Source organism: Cupressus sempervirens, chromosome 9 (genome assembly GCF_028749045.1).
Source record: "Cupressus sempervirens isolate cs-2001-9-10 chromosome 9, ASM2874904v1, whole genome shotgun sequence".
NCBI classification, from domain to species: Eukaryota; Viridiplantae; Streptophyta; class Pinopsida; order Cupressales; family Cupressaceae; genus Cupressus; species Cupressus sempervirens.
In genome coordinates, this window is record NC_143126.1 from 27,157,781 (window position 1) to 27,163,838 (window position 6,058).

Below are 6,058 nucleotides of genomic sequence, written 5' to 3' on the forward strand. Positions count from 1 at the left end.
ATCAACCATAGCCATTGATTCTAACCTAATTCATGTCCACCAATGTTTCTTTAAGAAAATTAAATCCTAAGAAGTTTATCATTCATACACAAGGAGATGAATGCTAAGATTTTAGAAGATATTCATGTTGGCTTAGGTAGCTATGATAGAGTAAAGTAGTGAAAGGATAGATGAGACATATCTAATTAGGAGGATCAAGATTTAAATAGTAAAGAGGATATATTACATCAAGCATCAAGGTGCTAACTAAAGGATCAGGTGTTGGATAATTCTAATAGGTAATACAAAGAAAATCTCTTAAAGAGTAGTCCTAATAGGATTGTAAACCTCTTAACCAAGTGCTTATTTTATTGTGAGTTTAAATCCTCTAACAAGGTGAGACCTAATAGTCTTTGTAAGCCATTAATAGGGTAGACCCGTCATAGGGTAGATCATTATTTATGATCAACACTTTGTAGCCACAATAGCCCACATTTTACAACTGCAATAGTGAAGATTTGTGGGTTTCATCCCCGCCCTAGTTTTACCTTCTCCTTGGAGGGTTTTAGGGTAACCAAATCTTATGTGTTATGTCTTGATTTAATTTATGCTATGGATGTGATGTATGGTTAGTTATTTTAGTTTACATGCAAAGTTATGAGATGGATGTATGGCGAATTCTTTTAAGGTTAAAGTTTTAAAGTGTTGATTCCTCCCCCCCCCCTCAGAACTTACTTTCCAATTGGAATTTTCAACAATTGGTATTAGAGATTTTTTCTCTTCAAGGAAATGTTTAACATATTTGGAGGTAAGATCTTGAAGATGGAAGTCTACAAATTGGGAAAGACTATTGAGAACCAAAAGATTGAAATACAACTTTCCCTACATCAACTCAAGGACGCAAGAGATGAATTGTAGTATTCATTGAAGAGAAGAAAGAAAATAGTTATGCAACAAAATGACACTCAATATCAAGAAGAAGACACTATCAGATTATTTGAGGATAGAAACTTAGAAGAATTTGATACAACAATTGTAGATGTGGTGAAAAAGAATAATGCCCTAAGTGAAGAAGTTAGGAACCTGAAAATAGAACACGAAGCACAATAAATATTGTCGTGTGAGAGAACTGAACTAAAAAATAAACATGAAGAAGATAGAGCCATAATCAAAGAAGAAAAAATACTATTGGCTAATAGATTTAAGGACAAGTCATCAGATGTGCAGAGATTAGAAACCATTCAATTAGATATGATGAATTAGTTGATGATTGCAAATCAAGAACTGGATAGGAAATATATTGAGATTACAACTTTGGAAACATAGAATACTCTATTGTAGAATCAATTGAAGACTGAGAAAGAAAGGCTTAACAAACCTAATGAATCCATCAAGTACTTTGAAAAATTGATGAAAGCACCAAAGAATGACACTACTAGTTTGGGATATTCTACTACTAAGGAAGGAGAATCATCTAGAAGTGGTGAAAAGGGAACAATAAAAGAAATAACATCAAGCCCACTTGTCATCACTTTTGAAAATTGGGTCACACAACAAATTTTTGTAGGAGCAATATTGGAAATCAAAACCCTAAGCAAAAATTCAAGGGACATTATCATAACTACATGAAGCAAGGACATCAGGAACATGAATGCAAGACCAAGACCACCAACACTCAGAGATTTGAAGGTTATTGTTACAACTACTAGAAATATGGACACAAGGCATATGAATGCAGATTCAAATCTAAGAGGACATCAAACAAGTAGAAAAAGGTACACCAAGATGGAAATTCTTATGATTGGGATTATAACATGAGGTACAATTGTGACTATTTCCAAGAATATGGTCATAACCCTAAAAATTGAATTAGGAAACACTTTAGATTACCTACAATATATGTTGTAATGAGATTAGATGCTTTAGTTTTCTTAAGACTGGCCATGTCAGTAGAAACCATCCAACTTGGTCACCTGCACCGAGAAATAAAGACAACAAAGGCAAAGAGAATGTAGATGTTGAAAAGATAAGGTTGTAGATGAATAAGATATGGAGAAAGACAGAAGATTACAACACATCAAGTCAAGATGGGGTCACTTCATCTAATGGATCAAGTGATCACATCACCCCCAACTAGAAAATCAAAGGTATGTGTGGAACTAATATTTGAAATGTAATATTATGTATTAGTTCCAAGTATCTAAGATCTAAAAATATTATATATCCATGAATTAAGATGGAATGAAGTTATTAAAACCAAGAGAAAATCTATTGTTTGTTTCTTTCTATGTTGTTTCCAAGCATGGAAAGAATTATAGTTGCTATTGAGCATTTGGAGAACTATAGTTATTGTTGAGTTATGGAAATATTCTAGTGATAGCTAAGCTCTCTATGTAAGACAAGCATATTGAAAATCCTATGGTAGCTGAGCTTACAACTATGTAAGCACTAAGAAATAAATGTTGAATTTGAAGGGTTATATAGTTGATTTTTTACTCATTTGCACCTAGTAGATTTTGAAGAACATGAAGAGCAAGAAGAAAATTAGAAAAAGTAGATTCAGGTATCTATGAACCAGATTCAACTACCACTTGACACCATTCTATAGATTCAAAAGGTATTTATCCTGTGCCAAGTTACGTTGCTTAATTTTTGCAAATCCTAGTGAATCAACATGGTAGCTAGTTCTTCAATAGCAGTTAGGAAAGAGGGGAAGGAAGTTTTCAATATTTAGTTAATTAGCAATGATGTAGAATAGCCACCATTCTATGAAATTCCTGAGATCACATATAAGGGAGATCCGTCTAGTGTGTTATGTATGATGCCACCAAAGGTTTTGATGATTCAAGATGTGCAATGTTGCTATACTTGCAAAGTAGAAGAAGTAGAGGATATGGAAATAAGAGAAACCCACCATAAGTTATGCGATAATGGAGTATTGAAGGAGGAGAACAAAATCATCGAGAGGAAAGGGTTGAAACATGCCCTAGACTTTCCTCAAGTTTTAAAAATTAACTGGATTAAGATTGTACATGAAAATCATTTATGGCTATAGAATGGGCCTACTAGGATTTCAAAAAGGATTTTACACTAGGTGACAAGGTATCCTACCCTTGACAAGATGAAGAGTATGAGAAGTGATGCAAAGGAAGTTATTGTAAAGAACACTAGATTCATGTGGAATAAACAAGGGATGTCAATTAATATAATTTTAGATCCCTACATAGTGATTACATTCAAAGCTATTGCACATAAATTCTTTTAGTCAAGCCAACTAAATAATGCATCCTACATGGTAGTTGATGTTGACTACAAAATTGTGAAGAGAGATTACTCTTATGACCTAGTCAAGTTGTAGCTTCAACAACTCCTAGAAAAATTGGAAGCCATCAGGAAAGCCAAAAATGCATCATGTAAGTTTGGTTCATTGATGATTCTCATATTATTTTATGTGCAAAACACATTCCCCACTTTTGGAAAAGTTGTTTGGAAGGGAAATAGACTAGATACCCACCACATAGCAGAGTTTATTGAAAACTTGGTGAAATTTTGGAGTCAGTCATGACTAGTTATTTTGAGGATTTTAAGAAATTCATGAAGCAAAGGTTAAGAATACTTGTATCCCTAGTAGAATAACACTACAATGATATTTTTTTTATAGTAGATACTGACTACACATATGTGCAAGCAAAAATTCCTAGGGTTAAATGGTTAAGGCAATTACCTTATGAAATAAATGTGGATGAAGCCTTAGTAGCTATTATAGCTTTACTAGTAGAGGAAATTGATAAAGATGTCATATACTTTGGTAATTATGATGAGGCCAAAGCTAGAATAACTATTAAATTGTAGATTTCCTTAGTAATAAGAAAGAAGAATAAGATGGTAAATAAATTTACTGAGAAATTTGGTGAAGGAGGAGAAGAAGGAGATGATGAAGAATAAGAACAAGAAAAAGAACAAGGTCAAGGACCTCTAGAACTTACCCAAGGTTTGGGTGAAGACAAATATGTTGAGGAAGAAGGTGCTAAGGAAGAAGAAGCCAAGGAAGTACCCAAGGTGACTAAGAAGAAGAAGAAAGAAAAGAAATAGGTAGTGGAGAAACCAAAGAAGACTGTAAAATAGTCATAATAGAAGCCAAATGTACCTTTAACTAGGTCAAGCATAAGGGTATCCACTACATAGGCAAAACAAGTTACAAAGGCCAAAGAGAAGAGCGCAAGTACCATAGTAGAGCTAAGCCAACCTACTAAGAGGCCAAGGAGGAAATACAAGCCTCAAGAGGATTTAGATGAGGAGAAGAAAGAGTCTAGAAACTTGAGTCAATTCAAAGAGTTAAGCCACAATCCTTCATCCAACATTGACAATTTGTGTGAATGTATTAAGACCAATGCAAATTTGTCAAGTTTCACTCATATAGATTTTAATAAGTTAAGGAGTGTAGATAAAAATAATATTTAAGAGACCATAAATGGAATGATGGTAACTTTTAAGACCACTCCACTAGAGTTTGTCAACTCTATAGCAAAGAGCCTATATGCTAGAGTTGAGAAAAAGTGAAAATTCAATTTAACAACTGAAAAATAAATAAAGGAGGCTACATTAGCCCAAGTTATGTTTTCTTTGGATAAGAAAATGACTATAGAGGAAATAAAGGGAACACAAAAAAAAGTTGACCCTAAATATAGAGAATTCCATATTTTGAAAAAGTGAGTAGAAGATGTGGTAACCAAGAGCACATTGATTTTGAAATCTATTTATGGGTTATCTACAAAGCCTATTAAGGAAAAATGAGAGAAAGAAGTGGCATAAAATGTGAGAGTACCATGGAGGAGACTAAAGAAATAGTTGAGGAAGAACAACAAGATGCACAATATGTTCAAGTGTCGAGTGCCAATCTCCCACATACAGATAAAGAGAGTCAATAGGACTTAGTTATTATAAAGGATGTTCTTGATAATACACCTCAAAATGTTAATCCTTTGACTAAGGATGATCTGAAGAGGCTACACCAAGACTCTACCAATGTATTTATTCCATGCATTAATCTATATTGGTAAGAGTAGATGAAATAAAGAAGGAAAAAATTGAATCTACAGGGAAGAACCAAGAAGCTACACCAAATGTGTCCTCATCAAATATAGAGGAAAAGAAGAAAGAATCATAGGATCTACAGAAAGATAAAAGTATAAACCCTAAATAGAAAGATGGAACTACATAAACACCATCTACAATACCTATAGTTTTCATTTACATGAAAGTGGTAGAGATACAACCAGAACCTACATCATTGTTGAGCCTAAATAGTATAGGTCTACTAGCTGTAGTGATCATTGACAAGGATGGAACTAAAGTGAACAAGGCTAAGGAAGCAAGTTCTATACCCATTCCACCATCACAAGGTGAAGTACATAAAGAGGGGAAAAATACTAAAAAGCCCAAGTTAATTGTTGCACCTGAAGACCCAATTTTCATACAGACACTAGTTACTTTTCTAATCTCTACATCTCCTCTCAATAGTCAATCTCTTTAGAGGCCGAGTACATAGGACTCACCATTTTAAATATCAAGGTTGTGTTCTAGCACACCCAAGAGTGTCAGTGCTACATCATTTGAGGATGTTCTCTTAGATTTAGTGATTGAATTAACTATTGGTGTTTTAGAAGTACAAAGTTGTAAAATACCCAATACTAGGATGTAGAAGACATAACTTTGCCTAAGGGTTAGCTACTTCCTATATTCAACTGAATTAATCTTAGATCTAGACCAACATTAATAGAGTACAGAGACTCTACACTTTAGGCTCTATAGGGCCAAGGAAAGTGCACCTTAAAGATGGAAATGACAGGATATTTTGATATTCTCCTTCAAAACTAATTCACTCACACTCTTCTTTTCAGAGCTATCCCCTATAGTAGAAAATGCTCAACAATTCTTCTTAGATTTCAAATGAATCCTTTATTACAATAGCCAACTATAATTCAAAGAAATAGTATTAAAAATAAGTAATGACCAGTAGTTTGACTCTTCATTACAAAAAAATATATATTGATTTAATTTTAAATGTGCTTTGTGCAAC